This window comes from Amblyomma americanum, chromosome 3 (assembly GCF_052857255.1).
Source record: "Amblyomma americanum isolate KBUSLIRL-KWMA chromosome 3, ASM5285725v1, whole genome shotgun sequence".
Taxonomy (NCBI): Eukaryota; Metazoa; Arthropoda; class Arachnida; order Ixodida; family Ixodidae; genus Amblyomma; species Amblyomma americanum.
This window is the reverse complement of record NC_135499.1, coordinates 174,770,776-174,785,891: the sequence shown is the minus strand read 5'-3', so window position 1 is coordinate 174,785,891 and position 15,116 is coordinate 174,770,776. Positions and strand designations below refer to the sequence as shown.

Genomic DNA, 15,116 nt, shown 5'->3' with positions numbered 1-15,116 from the left:
TCCATTTTTCGAGTTTTAGGGTCTTTCAGCAAAGAAAAATCCCTGTGTGCTTTTTCAAAACCATATGTCACTTAAGTTTTAAGACTTCTCTCAAAGGTGCAAAACACCGCGCTCAGACAATTATAACAGCGGCGAATTAAAAAAAAACGCTGCTTAAAATATTCTCTGATGTGTATGCCGGCATTTTCTTTCAGACTCAGTGCCAATCTGTAAGCGAATGAGAACAGCTGTGATAAACGTCTGTCCCATAACTTGTCCGGTATTGCCACGTGCCGGCGACTTGTAAACATATAAGGCAGTAATTTATTCAGGCTAGCAAGGTTTCTGTTCTTAGGCTGCACGCATATGGCATCTCTAGACAGTTGACCATTTTGTCATAGATGGCGCGCAGACCGTAATTACTCCACATTGCTTTCACGGACATGAGACTTTTAACCGCTTGCAGCCTATGTAGATATGCGCTCAAAATCCGAAGCAATCTTGGCGCGTTTTTAACGATATGAGTGTTTATTTTGTGCCGAGAATTCCAGTGTACACAGCAGTGGTACGTGCCAGCTGTGCTTTTCTTTCTTAAATTTGTTATTTTTGTATAAAGTAGCATAGTATTACCCGCCCTCCCCTCTATTTCATGTGAACTGCTTTTGCTTCCCTGTCGTTCTATAGACCTGCATGGAGTGTGTGGTAAAAAGATGGATCAGCTGAAAATCATCACTACCTTTGACTCTTTATTTGAAATCAGATTTACTGTGAGTGGAATTATATGTACGAGGACAGTGAAACGTTGTGCTTAGTCAATTATTTTGCGACTGCTAGCCCTCACGTGGCATACGCATCTTTCTGCAGTGATTTCTGAGCGAATGCTGCTTCACACCTTCCTTTATGGGCTGTATAAAGAAAGACCTACACTTTGGCTTCAGGTTTTCAGAACATTTCGTTCGGAAGCAGGGCTTATCGAATTGTTTAAACTTGAAAGCTACCTAAGGTGCCTTTTAGCTGAAGGCTTCGCCAATGAAGGTGTCTGCTACTGGCTCCCCCATAGATTAAGATAGTGTCTCTGTAAGAGCAGTAAGGGTACACTGCTAGCACTCCCGCTATTTTTGTGATGACAGTCATCAGTGTTTAAAACACATATTGAATCCGAAGAGCACGATGCACACTGGTGGAACATCTCGAACTAACGGAGCATTCTGAGTCAAGAAAGCACTGCAGATTGGAAATATTCATTGCCAAAGGAAATATTCAGGACCAAGGACTGACTAAACAAGCATTTGATAGTGAGCACCCTGCCTTGTCTGTGTTTAAAGGTATCCAAAGAGTCACAAGCAGCGATGGTTTCGAAAGAAAGGCCACTGCACATTTTTATGTATAAGATTACGGTACGAACAGTGTTGCAAGGGGTGTTGAGCCATCGACCATCGCGGCACTAGGAGGAGTCAACAGTGGCTGTACAAGGATGGCGAGAAGATCAGTTGTCCGTTCTGAAAGTACCGTCGCCACTTCGAAAACTATAGTCGTGGCGTATACATGGGCGGAACCCTGGCGGCCTGCCCTCGCCTGCAAATTTATGCTCTCACAACGTCCTCTGCAAATGTTGGTCTGCTACCCTTTTGCGAGACACTTGCTATGGGCAATCTTCGAACGAGAACATCGAAAACGGGACAAACTTTAAAACGTCGGCGTCAAAAACCTTTTTCCGGTGGCTCGCGCCGCAACCGGTCGCACTTCGTGTGCCAGTAGCGGTGACACATTCTCCAAATCCGGCCAGGTGTGGTTCCGCTCGCAGCGTTCGAGGCTGCTGCGACACTCGCGGGAACTCGCGGAGGCCGGCATCGCATGCGTCAGTCGCTACGCGACCAGAATTCGTTAAGACGTCGCTTTGTCGGTCGGGACGTCTCCGCCCCTCTCCACAAGCAATTGCCTTCGGTGAGTCGGCGCTATTAGGCGCGCACAAAGGGTACACAATACACACGCACACTCGCGGGCGACGCTAGCGCCACGAGGCGGCCTGTAGGCTCCAATGGCGTTTAGTGCCTCTCTCAAGCACGCTGAGTGTTCTCCGTGCCGTCTTTCCTCCTCTCCATGAAATGCAGACAGCGGCGCCATCTCTGAGACGCCGCATAACAGTAGGTCAAGGGCAGCGCGGCCGGTTTGTACGGAAACCTTGCACTTGGTCGAATCCGAGCTGGCTTCACCTGCTCGCTTCGTCGCCGTCTGCGGAAAAGAAACCAAAAAGAGCAATGTTTTGTTCTCTTGTTCTTCTGGCTTTTCTCTCCCTTTCTGTCGCTCCAGCTACACGTGCGTGTCGCTCGCCTATTTTTGGCTTGCAGTCGACAACAAAAGCTGTTCGTCGCTTCCTTCTCCGCCTTCCCCTGCCGGTAGCGTCACTATCGGTTGTAATGTTGGCTCAACGCGGAGCATTTTGGTTGCCGCTTGTTATAGAAGCATGGCACCCACGGATCAAAACAATCCTCGTGCCAGCAGTTGATGTCGATATCATATGACGGCGCCACTTTGACCCAAAACATGATGTATCGCTCTTAGTCCGTGGCTTTGCGAGACCGCTACGGACACGGTCTACGAGAAGAGCAGGCCATACGTTCGACATAATCAGCGGAATTACCCTCGTGAGAATTAGAATAAGATGCGTTAATGGGGGTCAGGCTGTTTCAGGTGCTAATGTGAGTGGCTTAGCGTTTTAGCGGCTGAATTATTTCGGACATTGATTATTATTGTTCCAATTAACAACTGTTCGTAGTTGCAACCGGTAGTCCTTGGTAGTGTAAAGTGGACAGTAAGCATGTGAATGGTGATGTGTATACATCGCGTCGAAGACAATCCAGATATCCTATTTAAATGCATAACGTTCTTATTCCTCTTAAGAGCCGAAATCGCATCACATAGGAGTAAAGGGGGTCATCTCGGGTGGTGCGCAGCAACAAGAAACAAAGAAACTTTTTATTATAGTAGAAGTCAGACAAACCCCATAATATCAGTAAGGCAAAACAAACAATGAGTCAAACATCCGTACTTCCGAAGGCAAATGACAAACTGAACAAATATAGTAAGGTCGACAGAGCGCAGAAAATGGCTTACAAGACGTTTTAAATCTGTCCTGATTCTGCATTTAAACAGTATGTACCAGAGTACGTAAACACAAAGAGAAGTGAAGAAAATCTGGAAAATCACAGCGCGACAAGGCATTTGAGACTGTTAACATATATGTTATGATATGCAACAGATACGATATTCTGTAGGAGCTGATTCTATTTGTCAGTGGCGAGGAGATGTAAATGAAAAAAAAATAAATCGCGTCTGGCCAAAGTTTCTTCTACTTCCTGCTGATGATTCAATAACAGAAATTATTGGCAACACCTCTTCAGAAAGCGATCCAGACTGCCAGAAAATGGTACCGTTAGCGTTTCGGAATGCTGCGCCGTTCGCCTTGAAAGTACGACCATAAAGAGGCGGCCTGAGGCTGCCAGCTGAATCGCACCACCTTTACAAAGATCTTTGACAGTTCATAGACAGTCTATGAACTGTCTATGTGGACTGTCTATTGAAAATTTTCTAAGCACATGCAGTTGCACCAACGTATTCGCCTCCCTACTCCGGCTACACTGCACACTAGCTGGCATACAGGCATCGGGCACGTCGGGACACGTTACAGGAGGGCGCACCCATGCGGCGCGAACAGTGAACACCGGGACGCGCTATCGGCTAGACGCACGAGCGCCGTCGTTCGGAAAATACGACGCCTCAGTGGCTGCAGCGGGGGCGGCGAGGGCGCGACTCCGTCGTGAGGAACGCATTAGTGGGTGACACGCGATAGTAGGCTGTCGGGGCTCCTTCCGTTAAGGGGCTTACCTGCATAGCCCCGTGATTCATAGGGCCGACCTTGAGGTGCGCCACTTCTGCCACGCTCCACTTAACTAGTTTATCAGCAGATAAGTCCCGGTTGGACGCCACGTGCGACGCCCTCGCGATGTATACACGAATGAGCAGTGAGACGGATTCCGAGCCAGGTTTGGCAGCGCTTAGCTGTTGTTGTTTATTCAGGAGATAATCTTGCAAGGACAGAGACGTAAATCCCGACGTCACGCGTCCAACGCGAGCTTGTTAGGCGCACGAGTGGCACTGATGCTGGTTTAGCGATATTCTGAATGCGCGCAAGCGTGTTTGTGATGTTTCATGTATTACATTGGTCAGTGGTCAGTAGAGACCTGAAGCGTTTTGATGCCGACAAGAGCCCTAGGTGACTTTTGAAAGGAAGTGGGACAGGCTTTTCTAAGGCTAGGGTACTACTACAAGCGGGTGCAGTCATAGATGTTTTTTTAAGTTGGATTTTGGGGAAAGGAAATGGCGCAGTATCTGTCTCATATCTTTGGACACCTGAACCGCGCCCTAAGGGAAGGGATAAAGGAGGGAGTGAAAGAAGAAGGGAAGAAAGAGGTGCCGTAGTGGAGGGCTCCGGAATAATTTCGACCACCTGGGGATCTTTAACGTGCACTGACATCGCACAGCACACGGGCGTCTTAGCGTTTTTCCTCCATAAAAACGCAGCCGCCGCGGTCGGGTTCGAACCCGGGAACTCCGGATCAGTAGGCGAGCGCCCTAGCCACTGAGCCACCGCGGCGGGGCCTCATAGGTGTGCGCAGGTTTCTTCATTAGGGGCAGTCGTGTTTCACCGCAACGCCCCCCCCCCCCCCCCCCCCCTCCTCCTTCCACCGAGGCTCCTACGGTCAAAACGCAGCGCAAAGATAAGGGGTAAAACCTTTGTTTTGTAAAGAGGAAGATGGACAGCTGCGGTAGCCGCACCACCAGCGCACGACGCGATATCGTTGTGTTGTCTGTCTGTCTGTCTGTTGCTGCCAGGAAGAAAAGAAAAGAAAGTGCACAGGCCTGCTCACTGGCTCAAGCCGAACCACAATCGCTACCACGTGCTGATAGAAGGAGAGTTGAAAGATGGGATAGAAAGACAGGATAGTAAAGACGCGCTAAGGACAAGGCCGATCTCGGAGGTAGTGCAATAGCGGGCCAACCGGTGGCGGGAGTGAAGCAACCTTCAAACTCTCCGCCACATTTCCAAAAATAAGTCCAACTTGGACCCGTAACAGATACTCGACGGGTCCGGACAATCGCTTCCATCGTTGTGTTGATGACCGAAGCTCGGACCGCCATTTTGGCTAGCTGTCCTTCGGCTGGTTTCCCTGTGAATCCTCTTACAATTTCAATGAGATGCAATTGTAGCACATACAAAATAATCTTGAGCGGTAGTTTTTAGCAGTATCGTCAGTAAACCTGCATGTCCATAACCTTGCACTTTAAACAACGACGGGACAGCTAGGTCCGTAAAAATATGGGGAAAATTTGGCGCCCCCTTTAGATGATTAGAGGGAATAGCCGCCGCCCCCCCCCCCCCCCCCCTTCCTCCCCATTTACCCCCTGTGCGCACGGCTATGAGTGGAGTGTTAGTGCTGGTAAACAAAAATCCACTTATTTCTCTTTAATTCGGGTGCCCACAACACTATGCGCATCGCTTAATTTGTGTAGCATTGGTGGATCAGGCGGTGCGCGTGTGGCCGTGAGTTAGACTTCTCGCGCGATGCCCATGCAACGTCTTTGCGATGCTTCTGAGTACGATGGTCGTGAAGCTTAATGAGTTATCGAAGCTAGATGATGAAGACAGTTTCAGCAAGGAGGGTCGCGTCGGAAAGAGCACAGAACTAGTGGTTTCATGACATGAGTGTAACATTGCTGCGTACAACACTGCACTAAAGACTGCGAAAACAGGAAGGAGATCAGCTGACGACTGCTTTGTGCTGCACCCACAGCGATCTTCACCATTCGTACTCGCAAAGCGCGCGCGCTCTGTCCCGCAAGTGCACGCAGTTTAAGCCGCCACGCGGCCAGGTCGTTGAATGAATGGTCTCTCGAGCTTTAAACCTGTCTGTTGGTGCGATGGAATTCTAGCCATGCTTACAGCGCGGGCTTGGGGTCAGTGAACTTTTCCCGGTTTGAAGCAACGGCATTTGGCAAGTCGCCATACCTGTATCCACGTGGGCTCGTTTCTCACAATGAGCCATGCGGCTGTCACGACGCGCAGCGGTCTTTCTCGGTCTCAAGTAATCGCAGCCTAGAAGGGTTTGTCGCTGTCGGCGTACACTGGTTACCGTTCTCACAGTTGTTGCTAATTCAGGAGACTGCTCCCGGCAACATAGTTGCCGAGACATGCTCTTATAATGCGTTTCCTTCTGCGGCTGCTGCTGACAGGAAGAAAAAGAAAGTGCACAGGCCTGCCCACTGGCTCAAGCCGAGCCACAATCGCTACCACGAGCGGAAAGTAGGAGAGTTGAAAGAGAGGAGAGCAAAGAGTGACAGAAAGGACGCGCTATAATGCCCCAGGCCGATCCCGGAGGCAGTGCAATACCGGGCCAACCTGAGGCGGAGGTGAAGCAAGCTTCGAGCACTCCGCCACATTTCCAAAAATAAGATTAATATCTTGGGTCCAAATGGGACCCGTTTCCTTGTGAATGATTGCGTAGTTGGTGTTCAGGTGACTGAAGGCCCGAAGGCTGCTCTTAGCCTCTGCCAACTAGTGCATGAGCAAAGGCGCTTCATCCATGGCACACATTTTGGCGCCGAACAAAACGAGTTCTCTTGAGTCGTGCGGTGCATCAGTGCGGTTCCTGTTAGAAAGGGCGCAATTATAGCTAACAGGACCATCCATGAGCAGTGGTGGTAGGTGGGTGGCTGGTTGACTCGGTTGGGAAGGAAAATGTTAGGTGCAACATTAAGGGACAGAAAGAGGGCACAGCGGGCCAGGGAGCAAACGCGGGTTAATGACGTCCTAGACGAAATCAACAGGAAGAAATGGGCTTGGGCAGGGCATGTAATGCGAAGGCAAGATAAGGTCCTTAAGGGTTACGGAGTGGATTCCAAGAGAAAGCAAGCGTAACAGGAGGCGGCAGAAAGCTATAGGTGGGCCGATGAGGTAAAGAAGTTTGCGGGGATAGGGTGGCCGCAGCTGGAGCAAGACACGGTTAATTGTAGAGTTATGGGAGAGTCCTTTGTCCTGCAGTGGACGTAGTCAAGCCGATGATGATGATGACTAGTTGGCTACGTTGGGGACTCTGCAGTGGGACACAGCTGGTACAGATCCTGGGGACGAGATGCCGTGGACGTGAACTGCTGCGAACACACGTGAACGACGGGAAAAAAAAAGAAATAAAACAACGACGAGAGCTCCTCCGCCCGTCTCGAAGCCCCTGCAACGGCGATTCCGCGAAGCTGTATATTCGCGCACTGGCAAGAGGCGCGCAGGCGCGTCTGCCGACCTGTTCGCGCCGACGTAGCGCGTATACGGTAGCCCGGCAGCGCGTCGGTGGGGGCCCGCGGATGTCTGACGCACACTCCGCTCCGGTTATTGCGCTCGTTCGCTCACTGGCGAGGCTTCGGGACCGCGCGCGCACGCACGCCCCAAGGAGGCCACGCAGCGTGCGACTTGAGATTTACGGTTATAACGTTATTGTCTGCCCCCTCCCCGCCCTCCTTTTCCAGAGGAGGAGGAAAAGGAGGAAGAGAAGCGGCGTCGTCTGCCGAGGTCGCTGTGCAACTAGCTGCTGCCGTCGCGTCTACGTTTTGACACGCATTTCTCCATTTCTTTTTGTGTCTCCACGTCTTTTATATCGCTTCTTTGTATTTCTATTTTTTATTTAATTTTCTGGCGCCCGACACACCGTGTTACGCGCTCGTTTCTCTCGCTGGGAGAGCTATAGCTGCTGCGTTCCTGTGACTCACGGAGGGAGACGCCCAAAAGCTGCATGCTTGCGAAGGCGAGGATGAAATAAAAAGCGGCAGCCCGTGTGTACGGACAGCCGTCCGCATAGGCGCGGGCCGAACTTGAAATAGAAGGCAGTTTGAACGTGGCGAGCCTCTTCTTAGGAGGGCGGCAATTCGCGCCTGCAGCTTTAGTTTATTTCACCGTTTTTTTTCTTATTTTTTCAATTTTCTTCCGGTCTTCACGCGTGAGAGCGCCGACGCCGCTCTGCTGCACCGGGGTTCCCAAAGAAAACACGCGAGTCTAAAAACACTGGCAGCGAGTTCGCGCTAAGCGGTCGCGCCGTTGCTTGTTTGCGTGCCGTGATGGATTAGCGAAGACGCTCTCTAGGCGTCGTGCGGAGGAGAGGGAGACGAGGTCGAAATTCCTGGCGCCGAGGCGCGGCCGTGTCTTGAAAACAGTGCGGAATTCAGTATTGCACAGGGAATGCCTCATCAGTGGAATGTGTTTTGATACACAGCTGCGCTCTCGTGCTTCATTTAAGTTACTGCATTTACCGTGGACTCAAGATTTCTGGCTCCGCAGGAGAACTGCAGGTCAACGGACGCCTATTGCAACCTCTGAATGCAACGCGGCAACAGCTATAATTGGAGGTCGGCTCATTGGTCGAAACCGTGCCTGCGTGTGCTTGGCAAGCGTTCGACCTTGTCAACACGAGCATTTCTCAGATTTTGCACTGCATTGCCGGAGCGCTGAGTCGTGTGGCTGGAAACGAATGCCGTGCACTGTCGTTCAAAATAAACTAATGTCTCTATATACTGTCCGCGTTGGCAGGCCAATAGCTATAGCTTGTCTGTTTACTGAACGCGCACAGTTCAGTAAGAAGAGCAGCTTTTCGGAATGAGTAAGCGCTTAGAAAGTTGCGTGGAGATAAGGTTTAGTTAGTTGGGGGAAGCAAAAGACAACAAAGTGAAGTTGCGAATCCCAGATGCGCAGTTAATGCTTCTTTAGTTAAAAGACTGCCTTGCGTAACGCTGCGTTGCTAAGCTTGCACCGTGAAAGTACATTGTTGCAGTCGTGCTGTCTGGACGTGAAATCCCAAAGAGTGCATTTTAAAAAATATAAGCACTTAAAGCCTGGACTCCATGTACGCGAAAACTCACGCGAACGCGAAGGCGACGGCGGCGGCGACGGCTGGCGTTCGCTCCGTCGCTTGTGGGCAACCTCCATGCAAGCGAAGGCGGCAGGTGACGCGAACCCGCGACGTGCGCAGCGGACTCCGTGCTTTGCGCACTCAAGCTTAGAAACACGCCCGTAACCTGCTCTCTCCCTTAAAATTTTGTGAGTGTGCCTCATAGTCGGGGCCAAAGGAATATTTCCTCTACGGCAGCGGTGTAGCGGCAGTGGAGATAGCCAAAGGCGTGCTTGCGGAGACGAAGTCACATCACGGGTTCACGGTGGAGGTGTGCTTTCGTTCGGTGCCTGTGCACTCCGGCTTAGTAAAAACACTCCCATAAACTGTCACCGCAGTTTGATTGTAAGTGAGCAAACTATAATTTACCAGTGAGAATGCGCGCCGCGAGTGTTTCTGCACAGTTGGAGCGCAGCGGCACGGTGGATCGAGCGCCGGTACCCGCGGCTCAACACGCCCGCAGTACGCCCGCTCGCGTAGCCCGCTCCAAATGCTGTTAGCCCTCCGCACCCAACAAGTAGATTGTTTTAATTATTTAAATCGTGCGGGTCTGCCTCTCAGCTACAAAACCAAATATTTTCTCGACGGTGGCGATGACCAAGACGACGGGCTGGTTTCGTGAGATGTACCCGTGAGAAACCGTGGACAAACCGGAAACGGCTTTGGGGGGCTCTGGTTGGCCAGTCGCTTGGGGGACTTCCGGGCGACGAGCGAAATTTTCTGTGGGTGCAGATCCGAGCGACACGGCAAGCGGCACATGCATTTTGCTTCGCGCGACGGCGTCGCTCGTCGCTTGCCGCCGTCGCCTTCGCGTTCGCGTAAGTTTTCGCGTACATGGAGTCCAGGCTTAAAGATGAAAATCACCAGTGGTCCCCGCTCTTTTTCTCATCTACAGCGCTATGCCTGTTTGCTTTCGAGGTTGCCTGTTCCTGTAAACGTGGGGGTATTTATTTAGTTCCATGCTGTATTTTACGGCCCGGGAAATATCACCACTCTTGTGCGGGAAAATATACACTTCACATCTGTTTCTTTTCTTAGGGCTGCTCGTTTGGAGCCTTGCGTCAAAACTATGCTCGTATCAACAGCGCAAGCGTGGACAGTCCTACTTGTGGAAAGTTATTGGCGAACTGTTGCCTTTCTTTTAAATTTTGAAGCGATGATCCCTGTTTGCCGTTTTGCAATTGTCTCCGCCATCTGACAGGCTTTCATTCTCTCTGTCTTTAAGCGATCTTGCATGTCAGTGCTGAATATTGCCTGAAAAAGATGATACAATTACCTCCACGAATCTGAGTGACCGTTACCGACGTTATTTGAAAGGCTGCGTCTACGTGTATGTCATCGCTTACTCGCTCACTTACCTTAATCATGCATCATTGCTCATTCGCCAAATCAATCAATCAATCAATCAATCAATCAATCAATCAATCAATCAATCACTCAATCAATCTCTGATTAAGTTTCCTCTTTAAAGTGTTCACTGAGGATTTGAAAACCAGCGTCGTCTATACAAATGTATGCGTCTGCCGGGAACAGAAGGGGAGGCTTGACAAAGAAATTGTCATGAAGGATAAATCTGGTAGCCTGCCGCGCTGTGCTTTGGGCATGATTCACCGTCATAATCTTTCAGCCCTTCGTTCTGCGTCTGTAATGTTTGAGACGATTTGTTTTGAGGAAAAGAAATAAGCAATAGCTGTCACACTTCTCCGTCGACACCTCAACCGCGCTGAGGAAAGTGACGAAGAAGGGAATGAAACAAGAAATAGAGAAAGAAGTGCTGTAGTGGAGAGTTCCGGACTAATTTGGACCAACTGAGGTTCTTTAGCGTGCGCTGAAATCACGTAATGCGCGGGTATCTTTAGCGTCTCGGCTTCGTCAGAACGTGGCCGCCGCGACCGCGTCACTCTGGTCGCGCTCACCAAAGCAACGAAAGTGCAGCCAAGCGCGCTGTCACTCGTCATGCGGGACTGCGGCGTGGTGCAGGCTAGTAATGGCCGCTGCTGCGGTTCCCAATGGACACCTCGTGTTTCTTGGTTTTTGCTTATGACAGGCTTCTTACGTTCGCACCTGTACGAGCAGGAGTGCGTAAGCGCCGCGGCGGGGTACTTAGGCTGACTTGCGCGTGTGTGCGGAAGGAGGGCATTGAGGAGGGAACGGAGTGAGAGGGGAAACACTGAGGCGCAGGTGCTGCATCGCTGTTTCAGCGATCTGTGTCCACGTTCGGTATATTAAACACGTGCCCGTCGTCGTGAATTGACCGTAAAAGCCACCGGCGAGGCACGCGCCCACTCGTGCGTGCTATATTATAGAGCGCAGACGGGGCCGAATCCCTCTCTAAACACCGTGCATGCTGTTGAGGCGGCTTCCTTTGATGCCGCCCCCAAAGAGCGCCACACGGACGGTGTTCACGGCAGCTTTTTGAGTGCTCTCAGCACATTTCGTGCAACCTCTTTTTTATTTTTAAGCTTAGACGTATGAGGAATTGGTTTAAGCTTGCGACACTGCTGTGTCACGATCACGTCATGCGTGCGTGTCAATAGGTTTTTCGACTTTAGGTCGCTGCGTTCGTATTTCCTTTCTTGTTACCACCGCGATACATTCTTGGGCTGCCACTGCATTCTTCTGTTGAAACAAGAGGTAGCAGTATGTGGCACTGAAGTCACATACGGCGCAGTGACTGCCATCAGCCGGAAGCCTACGCTTCAGCCGAATAAGGTTGAGAAAACTTCTGTAGTATTACAGGAAGCGCTAGGAGACGAAGAAGAAGAACCAAAAAGAGAATCAGGAGAAGTGAGAGAATCAGCTGTGGAAGAAAAATTGGTGAGAGCGGTAGAATTTTCACTGCTACTTCATGAGGGCCGATGCTGGCAACCTGTGTCTAAAGGTCTGCTGAGCTATGGTACGGATTGCCCTGAAGAGTTCAAAACGCAATACTTGATAAAAAAAATGCGCTGTCTGGGCGAGTGTTTGGGCTGCTTGGGGGTCCCCGATGTGTTGGAGGATGGCCCGTCCCGCGTAGGTTGTGAGCAAGCGCGTGCTTTGGCAGGAGAGGACCGCATCTCGGGGTTATCGCAGGTGTTGTGTATGCCCAGATTCGCCAGTCTAGATGTTGACGTCCTAATGGGGAGTCTAGCAAGCAAAATATTGAAACTCGCCTGTTGGTAAACTTGCTGCTTTCTTCGCTTCAGTCGCTAACGTCATCATCATCAAAGAGGATTTCTATACGCTTAAAGCAGCCGCTGTGTGTTGCTTGATTTTTATTGCACGGTGCACAGTTATAATTCCTCTCCACATTCGATGTAAAGAATGCTGTGGCCTTGACAAAGGCAGAGTGAGAGAGAGTGAGGAGATAAACGTTTAGTTTGGGGTACGTGCTGGTTAAAACCTTGACGGATTTAATAAGCGCTCGCAACAGGAAGTTGCGCATTCTCTACGGAGCGAGCCATACGCTTCCGGTCTATTCTCCGCTACGGCCTACCCCTATACCATCCGGCCAAGCAGAAAGAAAGGAAAGGGACTATTCATTTCCTTCGATTGCGAGCTCTGACCATGCCGTAGAGGTATAAATGATATCAATAGGGACATCTTGTTACCACGCAACAAACAATTACTTCCTAAGGTAAGTGAAAATGCCACTCATAGGGGTTTTTACATGCGGCTTTCCGGTGGGCGAATGATTCCCGGTGGGCGAATGATTCCCAGAATACCTGTCGTTAATAGCTATATTAGGACTTATGAGCTTTAAGTAAGAGACGCTCGCCAGCGTCTCTGACAGGGCTAAAAAAAAGATGAGTACATATCATAATGAACGCGTCTCTCACGACGATATGATCACAACCTTTGGTTATGTTTGCTTTATAAGGTCTGCTCTTCGTCGCTACCGGTAAGTAGCCTTATTTTTTCCTGTTCGTTGATTAGAGAGAGTTGGGGTTGCGCTTGGGCTGTCCATTAAAGATATCAATTCCATGCAGCCGATTGTACACGGCGCTCGTAACCGTTCGTGACAATACAAATGCGTTGGCTCGGAAGCTTCGAGGTATGCTGAAATTAAAGCACTCGGCCGACAATCAGGCCAACGGGATCTCGACAATAGGCCAGTTCTCCCTCGTGAGCTTCAAAGCCTAGGTGCTTCTTTTGCTTGTTTTTTGTTGGTCCAGGTTAGCCTAGTGAGAACAGTTTCGCATTCTACGCCTGGCTGTCCACAGCGCCTGTTTATCTACCGTCGTCACCACTACGTGACAACAGAGAAGTAGAGATAATCAGAGACGTAGTAGCGCATATGCAACCCAGACTAGTAGGATGCCTAGAGCTGATGAGAAGGGCGGACGATGTGGACGTTTCCACCTAGTCAGTGCGCATTCTCTAGGTGCACCCACTGCACATGCGCAGCAGGTGCTCGGCTGGTACGTGATGTTTTAACTCTAGTGCGTCTGCGATATATTCCATCACTCCCCATTAACGAGGCTTAGCAAAACGGTTTTTTTAGCATACTGTATGCTAAAGTTCTATATTAGCTTTAGTGCAGCGTGTGAATCTATCAAAGTTTTAGCACTAGAGTAGTACCTATACTGGGCATGCACAGTGGCGTGTGTGTGTCCATCACCTGTTCATTACGCATGCGCCACAGGACTGGATTCGCTAGTATACGTCTCCGTTATGCTAAACCTCTAATACGTCAATCGTGGCGCAACCTGTAGCGGTGTCTGCTAATCCCAAGCAGTATAGGCGCTGCTCGGACGCTCATTTGGCCGCCGTCCAGCTTGCGTGAACGAGGCCGGCCTCGGAGAGCGCGCACGTGTGCCTCCCGAGCCGAGCCCGAGCCGAGGCGTCCGTGTTGCTTTGCTTGCCGCCACTAACAAGAGGCTGTCGCGCGACGCAGTCACTCACACGGGGCGTAAAACTTATAAGCCGACAAAGAAAAACGACGCTCGTATATGGGGCCTCGGCTGAGACGCGAATGTCTCATTGTACGAGGCGAGCTGGTCACGAAGCGTTAGTAACTGCGCGCCTTTATGGCGCACCGCGCGAGCACTTTGGCCCTGTGGTTTGCTCGGATCGTGCCGTGGCTTTAGCTGCGCGCAACGACGCGGTCGTGGGGCTCGTCGGGGCTGATGTAAACGATGTTGCAAGCAGTGTCGCTGTGGGTGTCGGAATCAGCAATGAGATACAAAGAGCGATGATGGGCAATTACCTGTTCCGCATGCGTAACCGCGTGTTTGTGCCTACATACCTTTAAAAAAAAGAGACAAATATGGAAATACAGCAGTGAATGACTAAAGAAATAACTGGGTTTCGTGCTAAGTCCGTCTTTTACCTAGCACTAAACCTTGTGTCACTGCTAAGGCGTACAGCTGATTCTGCAGCATTTAGATCCAACCCCGCCACGTAGGCATTTTTTTCTTGAGCTTTTTTTTTTCAGCGCTTAAGACAGGTAAATAGAAGCAAACTGCTGATAAAAGCAAAAAGGCTCAATTTTCCTTCATAAACTTTTAAACATGAATCTGTGCGAGCTTTGGTGGTGTGGTCATTGATAATAATTGGTTTTGGGGGGCAAAGGAAATGGCGCAGTATCTGTCTCATATATCGTTGGACACCTGAACCGCGCAGTAAGGGAAGGGATAAAGGAGGGAGTGAAAGAAGAAAGGAAGAAAGAGTATACCGTAGTGGAGGGCTCCGGAATAATTTCGACCACCTGGGGATCTTTAACGTGCACTGACGTCGCACAGCACACGGGCGCCTTAGCGTTTTTCCTCCATAAAAACGCAGCCGCCGCGGTCGGGTTCGAACCCGGGAACTCCGGATCAGTAGTCGAGCGCCCTAACCACTGAGCCACCGCGGCGGGGCTGTGGTCATTGAAGAGGTACATAACATAACGAGTTTATCTAGTCGAAAAATACGACAGAGCCGGTCCCAAAATACAACAGACATTATTGTCGTCCTGTCGTTACGACAGATTTTTCTGTAATATCGCGAAGTGGTCTGTTGTGCGACAGAACTGATTCTGTCGTTACGACAGGAGGCTACTCTTTATTGCAGAAAATTGCGTTGTTACTACAAGAATTTGTTATCAGGCTCCAAAATGCTACAGGAAAATCTCTTGTGACAAAAGAGAACTTTTCTTTGTATTCTTCCCAAATATATGAATATATT

General features: G+C 50.2%; 1 protein-coding gene and 1 pseudogene across 1 annotated transcript in view; one reads left to right on the top strand and one right to left on the bottom strand.

Moving 5' to 3' along the window:
- LOC144125465 (gelsolin, cytoplasmic-like) overlaps window positions 1–15,116 on the top strand; it is a 91,959-nt gene that overhangs the window by 17,697 nt on the left and 59,146 nt on the right.
- On the bottom strand, window positions 6,401–6,498 carry LOC144126491 (U2 spliceosomal RNA; annotated as a pseudogene).